This window comes from Ursus arctos, unplaced genomic scaffold (genome assembly GCF_023065955.2).
Source record: "Ursus arctos isolate Adak ecotype North America unplaced genomic scaffold, UrsArc2.0 scaffold_1, whole genome shotgun sequence".
NCBI lineage: Eukaryota > Metazoa > Chordata > Mammalia > Carnivora > Ursidae > Ursus > Ursus arctos.
This window is the reverse complement of record NW_026622763.1, coordinates 34,930,240-34,944,154: the sequence shown is the minus strand read 5'-3', so window position 1 is coordinate 34,944,154 and position 13,915 is coordinate 34,930,240. Positions and strand designations below refer to the sequence as shown.

The 13,915-nt window shown below is 42.1% G+C and overlaps 1 protein-coding gene across 8 annotated transcripts in view; it reads right to left on the bottom strand.

Annotated features, from left to right (window-relative positions):
• Window positions 1–13,915, bottom strand: part of FMNL2 (formin like 2) — a 428,341-nt gene that overhangs the window by 144,602 nt on the left and 269,824 nt on the right. Inside the window, exon 1 of one of the 8 annotated variants that reach the window (XM_057317776.1) lies at window positions 7,822–8,192. The exons of the other annotated variants lie outside the window; for them this stretch is intronic. The gene's annotated coding sequence lies outside the window, so the exon portion shown is untranslated. Of the gene's footprint in view, window positions 1–7,821; window positions 8,193–13,915 lie in introns of those variants that run through there. 8 annotated transcript variants of the gene reach the window in all.

Below are 13,915 nucleotides of genomic sequence, written 5' to 3'. Positions count from 1 at the left end.
CCTCCTTTTCCAGCCTAGAATCTACGGCCCCGGTAAACACCATCCTTGGCAACACACTGATGTTTCCTGCTCCACTCACTAGCTGCCTTCTCAGGGCAGCCATCTAACAAACCCCCAAACCTAGACGAACTCTGCGTCAACAGCTCTGCCCATCCCGAGATTCGAGCCCGGCTACAGAGCACACCAGCAGGCTGACTGGGGACTTCCTCTCTATGGGAGACCCATCTCCAGTGTCCCTCGACGCTGCCAAGACAACCGTCTTCATTTCTCTCGTCAAGTCACTCTGCACACAAGCTACATCAACTCTTTTCCAGTCTCTACAAACCTCCAAGACCCTCACCCCCTGTACCTCACAAGGGAAACGAACACCCTTACTCCAGAACTCTCTTCACTTCCTGCTTCGAAACTGACAAACCTACCACACATGTGGGCTTCCTCTTCCACTCTCCTCAGGGTAAAACAAAGGAAGGATCGCCTCCTGTCTTTGGAGACCATCCCCCTCCTTTATCCTCTACTCAGAGGGCCATTATGAAAAATAACTGTTATAATCCATGTATCGCAAAGCACAGTGTGTGGCCCATTAAAAAATATTCAATAAATAGTAACTGTTTTCACTATTGAGGTTTCCAGTAGAGCTGCGTCCAAGTGGGCGCTCCAAGGATGAAACAATCAATCCAGTATCAGAGTACAGAAGGAGAATCAGAGAAGCATACACTTCAAACAAAATTCCCACTGCTACCCCCTTGCCCCAATCCTGGGAAATAAGTCAAATAAATATTCACCTTCATAAGAAAACTTACCTCATAGCTGAGTATGAAGGACAAAGGGGTAAAAAGCTAAGACACCGATATTTTCTTGCCTTTGCCGATTTTATAATTCCTCAGGTCTACTTTTAAATGGTGGGGCACAACAGGGAGAGCTGTTACTATACCTTCCATTCTCTACCTGTTGCCATACACTTGGTGACCGGTTTCTCTTTCAGGAAACTATGTTATGAAATTTAAATGGACTATTAGAACACTTGGCTCACATTCGAAGTGCATAGCATACTTTGCTGTCACTATCTAAATCCCAGGGCGCCCAGGACTCCGTCAGAGCAACAGTACAGGACGCACATTCACGAGACCCATATGGAAATCATCCTTCCAGAGGAAGGAGTCTGGGCAATTCATTTCTCAAAAGGGGGGGGGGGCAGGGGGCACTACACAAATTTATGCAGAGTGAAACTGAATATCTGACTTGTTAAAGCCACGAATACAATCAGGCCCTTTGCTCATTTCTATGTAAATAAGTCCTAAAATCTTCTCACTCAAAACCCTGGAATTCCCTAAGGAATTAGGCTCAGACATCAGGGCAAGCTGGCTGGTTTGGGTTGGAACCTCTCTGCTGGCTGCTCATTCAAGATAATTTTTCAAATGAATGGAGCCTTGGTTACCGGAGCATTCGCTACCAGCTCACCAGAAATGATGCTTTTAAGTTATAAGACGTGTCTTTTGGACTTAGAGTTTCTCAGTTATTTTTTGGGAGGATCACCCTTCAAGTTCGACTGAGTATAGCAAAAGAACCTTCTTCCTTTACCGCCCCCCCAAGTTCTTTCATAAAAGCAACTATATTCTTACACCAACAATATAGTGCGGACAAAAATCTCACAATAAATAGGTAAGTCCTAAGCTAAATAAATTTAACATTAAGAAAGCATATTACATCAGGGACCTCTGCTTAGGAAGTACTGACCTCCATGGTTTGACTCAAGGGGCACCAAGGGCCTAAGAAGTCATTTTGATTGTCCATGAAACTCTTAAAACTGTGAGATGTCCCCAAAGACACGGAAGAGTTGATGTAACAATCCAAGCTTCCATCTTCTGAAAATCTGGCAGGCCTTGCAACACTGGCCTGCCTGCCCATTGTGGGCAAAAGCTGAGAGGTGCTTGCCCCCGGAGCATGGCAGTTACTCTCTGGCTTGCTAAAGCTCTTTCGTCTTAAATCAAAGCAGATTTTACTAATTTAAGGGACCTACCTTATCCCTGTAGGCATGTGAATTTGGATCCCTGTTTTGAGGCATTGCTAGGGTCCTGGGTATGGCTGCAGGCAGGGGATCTAGTTGAAGCAGTTATTAGCAGCTCGAACAAGTCTGGGGTGGTTTCTGAGGGAAGGGTTTGAGGGGATAGTTGGGAGCATTCAATTAACCAGGTGCTGGGGACCTAAGTAGAAATAAGGAGGGTAACAGAAGAATAATACATTTACCCTCCCAATCAATTCTGGGTAGGGCCAGTCTTGTTTTTTGTTTTGATAGTCATATTGCGGAATGAGAATCAGACGATTTCTTAATCTAAGTTTACTGGAGAGGACAATTTAGTTCTCATTCTCCTCCTTCCCTGGTGGGCCAGAAATAGCCAATGATCCTTATCACAGTCTGTCCATTTTCCTCTGGGTGTTGTCCATAATGTGTTATCTTCAGAGATTCCCCCACCCAAGTCGTCCTGCTCCACCAAGTCAGCCCTGTCTGAATCACTGCTCTGCTTTTATGAACACCAAGTTAGCTCCAATAAAGGAAACCCAGCATTGCTTCAGAGGTCAATGTTCTGTCTCCCAACTGTGCAAAAGAGAAAGCAGACAGACTTCCTCCAGGCTGGAGGGAACATGAAAGAGAAACTCGGCTGAATTATTTAATGGATCCAGAGTTGGATTTGGGGCAACACAGTTCAACTGAAGTCTCCAGAAACCATTATCAGGAGAGCCCAAAGCACCAGATTACCAAAATAACAAGAACTTATAACTCAGTATGATGCTAGCTAATATATGCACACACAAATGTGTTTTTATGAATCACATGTTTTCTCAGCTTGTGCCCACAGAAGAGAATTTTGTTAGAATCTCAAGTCTGGAAGGCTGATGGCCACGTCTGTCAACCATCTGCTGGTTAAAACCTATACGCACCCAAACTTCCTCATAGAGATGAGAACCCATTCAGACCCAAACCCTTCACTAACCTATAAAACAACAAGGCAAAGGCTGGCAGAGGGAGAGTGGCCAGGCTTCAGAGCAGTAATTCTCAGGACTCTGGACGGACCATCATTAGGAAAATATATCAATACAAATTCTGATTGATTTATTCATATGTTCATTTGTTTTCTCTGGAGTTCCAACAGCTTTTTAGCTGTGAATTCCAATAAGCCTGAAGAGACATCTTGATACTGACCTTCTAGGATCTGCATTGCATCAATGATACTGTTCCAATTGGTAGACTCTCACTCCCCAATCACCCTTAAGAGGAAATGTAGCTTACCGAACTCCCAGATACGAAAAGCTACTCATGGACTGTTTCCCTATTTAAAGAACACCATTGGCTCTTCCCACCCCACTCAGGTTATAAATAAGGAAGGGGCCATTTTCCTTCATGCTTACTGCCTTGCAGAAAGCCACAGATTCTTCATATAGGCCCTTTATCTTTACAAGATGTCAACTCCATTCACTAATTAGGTTAAATAAGAACCAATTCCTTCTCATTCTGAGATAGAGACCATTTTCCATGCTAGAGTCAGAGAAAAAAGAGAAATTCAAAGCAGACGAGATACTCTCCCATTGAAGAGGCAAGTCACAAGTTGTGGAGAGGGGCCACTTGACAGGAATTGGTGAGCAGCTTCTAAGATATGAGGGCTTCAGCCCCACAACTGCAGGGAACTGAATTCTGCCAACAACCAGTTGGCATAGTGGAACCTGGAAGAAGACCCCGAACCTCAGATGAGATATGAGCCCAGAAACAACGGCCTGATTTCAGCTTAGTGAGACCATGAGCAGAAGACCCAGCTAAGCCATTCCCTACCTCCTTACCCACAGAAACGGCAAGATAATAAATTTATGTCATTTTCATTAAGGTGCTAAATTTGTGGTCATTTTTGTGCAACAGAAAATATACCACCTTTCATATAATCAAGAAAGTTAGGAAAATACATGTTTCTATGAATTTGTGCAAAAAATAAACACAAGAAGGATAAACTAAGAAGTAATGGGAGTATTTACTGACAGAAACGGAGTGGGAATGAAATGGACAGAATGGAGGAATGAAAAGGATGTGCAAGGGCTGAGGGGGAAGGGATGCCTCCTCTGCACACTTTTCATCTACTTACAAGGTTTAGAACTATGGCAATACTTCACGTCGCCTAAAAATAAAGAAGTAAAATCAACCAGGATGTGGCAGGTATCAATGTAACTGCATTACAAATAAAAGCCCACCAGAGTGGGCGGGGGAAAATGAACTAACTCTGGAAAACACTACGGCAACTATACACTCTAACGCTAAAAGCAAAAGAATTGCACACAAATATTATATTCTAGTTAGGAGACTTATTTCTTACAGGGAGAGTTGTCCGCATTCTGAAACTACTTTATGTGTAGCGTAGGATTGCACCAAAAAGTAAATATACTGTGGTAATGAGAACCAGGTTTCTCACTTTCAGAGGAAGGAGTTACAGACAAGGGGCAAGCTGGAATGAACCCTGTGGGTTTCCATATAGAGATACAGATGTGCATGTGGGTATACAAATACCTATTTCCTAACTCTGCCCGCTGAGAGGGCCTTGACATCTCAGTAGCAATAGGCACACCTCGTGCCCAGAACTTGGTTTCTAAATACCTTTCTCCAATTAAAGGGATTAGAGTTTCTTGAAGAAATGGCTGATTCTGGTGCTGGAGCAAGAAAATTCAAGATGAGCTTGGAACATCTTATGGTGTCAAAAAGAAACCGCTCCAAAAACTGATGGAACATGTCAAAAGGATGCAGGAGCCAAACTCCTTTAAAGGGTTCCGAATGGCCAAATCTGGTACAATTTGAGCAACACAAAAAATGACAGGAAGAGATTATAACGCATGGAGAAAAACAGCCACTTAGTCCATACACATGTAAAAATTTAATAAACAACGAGAGGAGAAGGAAATGCTCTTCCTTTCAGAATTCCAATAAATGAAGGAGGGACGATGAAAATAGAAAAATCACTACTTGGCAAATGCCGCAGCCATCATTATTTCAGGCGAGGAACCAAGGGATGCTAAAATTAATGAGCAAGAGTAGTATAAGAAGCAGGATATTTGCACAGTGGGAAAGTATCTCCCCACAAGATATTTATTAGTTTCAAAGGGAAAAATAGTAGCTTTATAGTGAGGAAACCTACAGACACTACCGTAGCCAGGTGATGAGGACAGCAAAGTAAAAAGACATGTGGATGTTAAGTACATCTTAAGATAATACGCTCTTATGTGTACAACATCACAGCTGTGGTGTTCTTGCCAAAACGCATCACCTGAATCAAATCCACACAAACCCAAAGTGAGCAATATTCTACAAAACAACTGGCCAGTAATCTCCAAAATGATCAAAGTCATCAAAAATAAAGACTAAGGAACAGTCCCAGATTGGAAGACTGAGGAAACTTGACAACTAAATGCAACGCGGGAGCCTGGACGGGATCCTGGGACAGAAAAAGGGCATTAATGGAGCAGTCATTAATAGTACCGTCTAACCATTAATAACCTCCTTTTGATCACTGCTCTACGGTTACGTACAATGTTAACATGTGGGGAAGCTGGGTGAAGGTTACACGGCTATTCTTGGTACAAGTTTGCAACTTTTAAGGCTGAAATTCTTTCAAGATGAAAAGTTTTTAAAGAACCACAGTGGGTTTGGCCTATCTTTAAGCCACAAGTTTGATTCCAGGGTAAACATGGGGAATTATTATTACCAACTTAATGGTGAAAAGGGCTAACGTTAAAGTCTAAGAAATCCTAACGTCACTTCAGAATAGCTATCCGTGTTAATCTCTAGTTTAAAACACTAAATAAGGCATCACAGTCAATTGGCATTCAGTACATGCTGCCTGCAGGTATGTATGTATACGTGCGCGTGTGGGTGTCCTGTCACCTCGACAAGGACATCAAGGCTTTTAGGGCATGAACGTCTTCTCTGTATTACATTCCCATATCTGGTAATGTGATCTATACAGAACAGGAACACAGGAACAGGTGACATGTGCCTATAGCATCTGAAATGACAGCGCAACTCCAAGGATTCTTTAACCCCAAACAACTCTCTTGTTGCCTCCTAGCACTGTTTTAAATAAAAGCTCTTCCTAAAAGAACTCGGAACTTCCCTTTCCATATGCAGGCTCTGTAAAGAACAGAGTAATAGGAGCAGTGAGCCTACAGCATAGCCAAATTGGGTGTTCCTAGACAGAATTTCCAGGTGTTAGATGTATTCTTGAGACCAATCTTGCTCCTTCTGTTAACGAAATTGAGCTAAAACACAAAAGCTGACTTTGCAGGATGGTTCCTGTGTTTTGACACAACAGGTCCATTTGTTTCCATGTGAACTCTACTTGCTTTCCACACACAGTTCCTAGCCCATAATATGTATACAAGAAGTCTTTGTCCGATGAACAAAATCCACATGGTCCTGATGTTGGGCTTTCAGAGCCCAGCATCCCAAAGCATACCAGGTCATTTCTCTAATGCCTAATGATCTAGGGCTTTCTTTGATCTAGGGACCTGGGAAAGAGCCACAACCCAAACCTTTTTCTTTTGAATCCAATATAAAGAGCAATCTGAAATCATCATGCGATGAATGACTTGGGCAAAACGCAGTTCACTGCAATGATTTTAACAACTTTCAAACAATTGTTAATTAAACCAAAATGACTATTCCCAAATCAAATACATACCCATTCTCTTTAGAAGGAGACGAAGTAGGAACAATTTAGTAAGTTTCATTTTAATACTATGTATTTTTAAAGCCAAACTTAAACATCACTGAAACATGAAAGATCCCAGCACACAGCAGCTCTGGACACACTGCAGATGAGGATGATGATGGTAGTAGCTTTCCTATGAATTCTGCTCCCACCTCCCCTTGTGCGGTTTTCCTCTTTGTTTCACAATCAGACTCCTTCTGAATGTGATTGCTTTTTGTCAGCTTTGTCTCTAGTTACTCAAAAAGATACTAGTTATTTTGGGTCAGATCCTGAAGGTGAAACAAGAACAGTAACACAGAGGTCAGACGCCTTTTGTAATTTGGGCCCAACAAAACAACTCACCCCACAAAAGGAAAAGCTCAGAGCTTCCTGAAGATGGTCCCTTCCTCCTGCCTCACACTTGGCTGACCCTTGTTTATCAGCCAGTTGCACAGAGGCCTCGGTCTGACTTATCCAGGGCTGCATACATTCCTGGGGTAGATGGGTGAAAGGACCCACCAGGAAATGCCGCTGGCTTTCTTTCCTTATAAATCATCAATGTGTGTTTTCTTTTGTTTTTAACCAAGCCTGTGTACTCACCAAGCAAATAACATATGTAAGCCAAATGGCTCGGTAATATCTGGAAGGAGTTTTTCTGGTTTTCTGAAAAACTGCAGGACCCTAAATGCTGCCTATCCTACAAGCCCAAATTAAACGTGACAGACACCATTCATTTTATCAGCACCTTTGTTTCTTTCTCTCCGCAGTACAGCATTCTTCGAGAAAGTTAGCACAGCTGGGTTTGAAAAGACTCTGGGATCTTTCCTTAGAAAAGATCACTTTCAGAATCCCAAGGCATTTTGCAAAGGGGAAAAAGATATTAAATTGGAAGCCTATCAAATGCTGAATTTAAAATGAGGACAAGTTTGGTGAGAAAACAGTTTGAACCCTCAACTCGTTTCCCCTCCTCGAGAACATTTTCCGTAACTGCACCGCCGCCTCTCACTTCTTTAAAGTCCTAAAGCTCTCGCAGCCTAGACCCTACCATCTAGGACTTCCTCCAACAGAGCTGATTCTCATCATGGGTTGCTTCATAACATACCTCTTGTTGATCTCACGACCCTCAAGGAGACATTCGTTAGAGCTAGGAAATAGACATCCACTATTTCTACGCACAATTATGGCTGGTGTGATGGGCAGCAGTAGGCATGTAAGCCTTGTTGCCACTGTTTGCATGAAAACTGCTGGAGAGAGAATGAAATGATTGTCCAAAAAAGTGAGATAGAAGAAAAACAGAACAATTACTAACACATCAGCTATTTTCTTCTTATCGCCAGCCCATAAAAACTGCTTCTCGGCTACAACAGGCTTCAATTAGGAAGTTTCAATAAAGGAAGGGAAAAGGAACGTGATCTGATTTGCCTGGGTCCTGAGAAAAATTTAGCGTCAGAAGGAACAAGGGCTGATTAACCAAAAAAAAATATACTAAGACACCAGGATCTTTTAAAATACTAGTTTCTTATCTGAATCAAAGCTAATTAATTCAACACAAATATGGAAAATGATGAAAGATAAGGAAAAACAGATCTTCCTGATTTTGCAATGTACTTGAGTGTCCCACTTACGAAGCATTAGATAAAACTGGAAGAAAAAATTAGCAATTTCAAAGCACTTGAACTAAAATCATCCTCTAGCTGATAAAAGTGAAAACCGTAACAACAGAATGTATCTATTATTGAGATGACAAATCTATTACTGGGATGACAAAACCTAAAACACTGAACTAATTTCCTCACTAAAAAGCATTACTGAAATACTTCTGATACTGTTATTTTAGAAAGTGATCTTACAAAAATCTATCCTGAAATGAGGTTCTTATTTTCATAGGCTGACCATGAACCTTGATTTAATCTATCCCAGTTGCTTTTGGAGGTAGAGATTAGTCCAACAAGGAATTACATAAAGCAAGGAAAATGTTCTCAGGGCAGGGGCTGGGAGACAGAATTGAAGAGAGGTCATTATAGGAGTTCAACAGACAGGACCAGACCTCAACTGGGATTTACCAAACGTCGGTGATCTACAAAACCTCTTCAACAGGAAAAATGTCAAAAAAATTTTGTAGATCAATGTACTGCTTTTCGCAGTATATAAGTAATTAGGTAGAAATACATACTTCACACCAGTATCATTTTATAGCATTACAGAGTCCTTTTAAAACCAGTCATTATGAATTAAATTTAATTAGTTTGAATTAAGTTGAATTAAATAGTCATTATGAATTCATTAAAAATACATCTTACAGAGTTAAAGTAACTTCAAGGCAGGAAGTCAATAGGCAAAATTTGGAGTGTTAATAGGTGGGATTTAAGAGGCTGAATTTTCTTGTAGCCAATCTAGTTAGTGATCAAGAGGACAAGAGCTCCCAGCCAACAATCACACCCACTGTCCTTCCACAAAACTGAATCGGGATAGAAAACAACAGCATCCTGGCAGGCCAGCAAGCCACTCAGCCGATGCAAAATGTTTTTCCGGCCTAGGAAGCAACCCCAGCGCGGAGGCTCACCCCGCCCCACCCGGCCCCGTGAATAACAGCAAAAAACGCTCTCCCCAGCTAGTCTCCAATTTATACTTGAGCAGAAATGGGAGATCATAAATCCAGGGCACTTCCTCCTGAAATCAGGATGGTTTCTTTGCCAGATGTTCATTTTTACAGGCTTTTTGCACATAACAGTGAGGGGTGGGGGTGCGGAGGAGATGAGGACACTTCGCTGTACCACTCATGGCCAAACAGCACCAGCAAGAGCGAGCCAGAGGCAAGCACAAACACCACCAAGCCTCACTGGGCTCCCCCGCAAACGGCACAACGCAGTAACACAGCAGGCTCAAGCACGCCAGCATCGAGGCAGAGGGCGAGCAAGACGAAATAAAAATAGAAATAATTTCACCCACTTAAGATTATTTTTTTCCATTTTTTGACACAGCCAAATAGGACTTGGCCAGCTACATAACATATTTGCCTTTCCATCCCCACCCATCTACAATTTCTTTTTTAAATCAGATGTTCTGTTCACACGCTAGTCCATGAACAACTTGCTTGGAGCCTGATGATTTTTCTTTTTGTTATTTATTTTCAACTCCATAACCTGTCCCCTGGAAATGTAATTTCACCCAGTAAGTAAGGAGAGGCCAAATGAGATTTCCACATTTACACTGTGGCTCATCGCCGTGGCATAAAGTGGACAGGTCATTTAAGTGTATCAAACACACAGAGACACTCAATTTGGACCACAAAAGCTACAGAAGTCGTCTATAGCTGACACATGCATCAGAGCTGTTAAATTTTTGGCTCACACCCAAAAGGGACAAACAAGTCAGCTCCCAGAAAAGTTTATGTTCAGGTACATCACCACCACCTATGGCAGTGAACCCAAGTCCTCGCAGCACCTGCCTGAGCCTGGGGACCTAAGTTTTTGGCTTTCTTTTTATTTTTTTAAAATTCTATTTATTTACTTGAAAGAGGAAGATCACAGAGGGAAAACGAGAGGAAGCAGCAGCCTCCCCACTGAGCAGAGAGCCCGATGCAGGGCTCGATCCCAGCACCCTGAGATCATGACCAGAGCAGAAGGCAGACGCTTAACCGACTGAGCCACCCAGGCACCCCAGTTTTTGGTTTTCAAAGAAAACAAGCGTCTGCCTTCAGCTCAGGGCGTGATCCCGGCGTTCTGGGATCGAGCCCCACATCTGGCTCCCTGCTCCACTGGGAGCCTGCTTCTTCCTCTCCCACTCCCCTTGCTTGTGTTCCCTCTCTCGCTGGCTGTCTCTCTGTCAAATAAATTAATAAAATCTTTTTTAAAAAAGAAAAGAAAAAAAAGAAAACAATGAACATCCATACTCTACCTGTATTTTATTTTCCCTTATCCTCCCCAAACCTAACCTCCTCCCTTAGGTCAGTCTTCATTTTAAACCCCTCCCCCTGGATGGTTTCGATCTGCCTCTACTGTACCTTCTCCTCCCTCCCCCGCCCTCTTCTGCACTTCCCTCCTCACCTCTGCCATGGCAAAATGAACTCTCTAGGACCTTTTCAGGACAGTTTTTAAATCTCCCCCAGTCACAGGCAAAACTAGAGATCTCACAATCTGTTTTTCTAAATCAGAGAGAACCAAAAGGGTCTGTTACAGATTTTCTTTGCTAATTCGTAAGCAGCCACACGATGCTCATTAAAACACATCCTATTCTTAGTGGCTTATCATGAAAATTACAGGTAATGTTTTTTATATCCCTACTGGCCACACTTTCAGTTCAGTTTATAGGACTAAAACTCTATTTGACTGACAAATTGTTTTTATCACAATTGCCAGGCACGCAAACTTCATGGCACTATCTCCTACGCTCAAGGTGCAAACGACTCACTTTAAAAAAAAAAAAAAAAAACAACCCACCTGAAGTTCAAAATACTCACTATACTCAATGAAATAACATCGACATCAGGGGTGAGAAGTTTAGATTCCAATTCCCACTTCCATCTCTCCAGAGGAAATACTGTGAGCCGTGCAGCCCACGTCCTCGTCCAAGCCCTTTGCTCTGCCCTTACAAGCGCTATACGGCAGGTGCAGTGAGCACAGCGCATGCGTAGCTATGTTCATTTTCCCTAAACATCGCAGCCCCTGTGGGTATAGGCACCCAGTGGGGGCTACCCCCGGCAGGAAGGCATTTCTAGAGCTGGCTCCTCCCTGAAAGCGGAAGGCCGAAACTCGGACTCTTCTAAAGTGGGTTCAGAAGCATGAAGAGAAGCAGGGGCGGGGCCAGAAGTGCCAGAGAAGGAAAGCCGTACTCCAGGTGTAGTACTTCCTTCCTTTTGGGGTGCTGCCTTTCCCTATTTCCCTTTCCATCTGTCACGACAGCCAGAAATCATTTTCAGTGTGGTTCTTTCGTCACCAAAGTTCCTTTGGTGTAGCGAACTCTTCTGGTGGCTTTAGCCTGGGAGCCAGTACCAACCAACCACTCCCTGTACCCCCAGGTTGGGAGGAGAGTGCCACCAGGTTGTCCTTCCAGTGGCACCCTGTACAGTCTCCCTCCCAGTGCAGGACCATACACACTCCCTGACCAGCGGACTCTGAACTCAGGCACTCTTTGGGGTTCCCCCAAGGAACTACTTCGACTTCTCCAATGGCCTTAGCTTCTCTTTATGGGAAGGAATATCATGAGAGCATTCTTCTGACCCCCAGTTGTTTTACGGAAACTCCTCCGTATTTCTTGCCCTCTAAGGATTCCTTTCCTATTTCCTGGGGATTTACTCCTTTTCTGTCACTTCAATAGGAAGGAAGGGAGCTAAACCCACAGAAGCATGTGCACTGTAAATGGATCTGCCCTATACATGGTTCCACAATAGCCACACTCCCTCCTCTCTTTCTCCAACTGACACAAAAACCACGAGCTAAAATCTTGCAGGATATTTCAAGCCGACCTAACTTAACCCACAGGCATAATATGGCTACTAGTTTTAGAGACAAATGACATAAATTACAAGGAAGTACTGTGATTAAAAATATATGTGCGTGTTATGTTGTCTGTGTACATGTATATACATTATATACTGTATCCAAAGTAGGCATACAATAGGTAAATTCGTTTACTGTTAGCTCAGTATCGTTCATTTTCTTCTCATATGACCAGCATATACCTTGAAAAAAATAGCACGTGTGTCAGCATTGCTATTGTGATCAAGGCTTCAGCACCAATAAAACTAGGCTTAAACAGCTAAAAAGCCTATCTGCTGACTTGCTAGCTCTAAGCTTCCATCAATAGCCTGACCTCTCTCTTGCCCTCGATTGTCAAGTAATAAGAGGACACTTGCTACTACCACCCATAGCTCTTCATAAACACCTGAAAGAGGTAAATAGCTTCAGCTTCAGAGCATGAAATCAACTTTACCATCTATAAATCACAAACCCCAACAAGCCCCTTTATAGGGTCTACTCATTTCACAGTACTCAAATGAAATGCAGACATATAGAAAATAAATGTATAAAAGAAATGAGTCCTCTAAAAGTGTTATATTTCAAACACACAGGTGTAGAGAACAATGCATCCCCCATGAACTCAGACCCACCTCTTATCAAATCTTAACCTTTGCTATCTTTTCTTCATATCTGGGGGATGGGGAGGTATGTTTTAAAGGTTATTTTTCAATAGTCATAGTCTGGCTAGATCAACAATTAAGGGGAGAAACCACTGGAAATAGGTTCCATTTTTATTTAAACCAAATCTGGAACATAAACTATTATTCTTGGCTTAATTCCTAACTTAGCTCTCATTGTTATCATTGACACATGAGGATGTAAACTCGATCTTTACTTGGAGACCCCAAACTCTTAACAACACATCTGAAAATCAGGATGCAATTTTTGGTGAAATTAAAGCAATCCTTTTGTCTGAGCTTCCTACTTACGTTCAGGAACGTTTTCTGTGTTCTTAAATATCTATAATTTATGATTAATGAACATTACAGTATTTTAACCTTTAGAATTAAATCTCTTTGAAGTACTGAGGGCAAAAGAAAAAAGCCGGAAAACCTAACAATATTTCAAACAAGGAAATCAGAACTGCTATGGCCACAAAGTCCCTCAGGGATAAGTTTCTCTTACTTTTAGAAGGTAAGATTTATGCAAAGGCTGTCAGAGGATGGCACATCTATGCTACGACATCATGACCGACATTGAAACTGCCGACCATAAAGAGCACAGAGCAGGTGCTTGAAAAACATTTGTTAGTTTTATTTATTGTCTGGATCATGCAGAACAGTCAACTCAACAGCCTATTAAAGCAAAGACAACTTGACTTTAACTCACACTGAAGAAAAATCAATATGTTAAGCAGTTTACAGACAACTAACTCACTGCTGTTATTATATTTTGCTAGAGTATCTGTAAACCCAGAAATAATAGGATTGTATCACTAAGGAGGCCTACTGATGCTGACATGGGGAGGTTGTGTTTTCATTCTGAATCTAAGATGCAAGAAAACAAAGTAACACAAAAAATACAACTTAACAGAACTCAGCAGCCATTCCCGGAGTCTCTTAAATCCCTATAGAAAGTAAAGCCTGAATAACAAGATTTATAACTCATAAGGATGTCCCAAAGCACTTTTACAAAAGACGAACGCAAAGGAACAAACTTATTTTCACAGCCCTGACA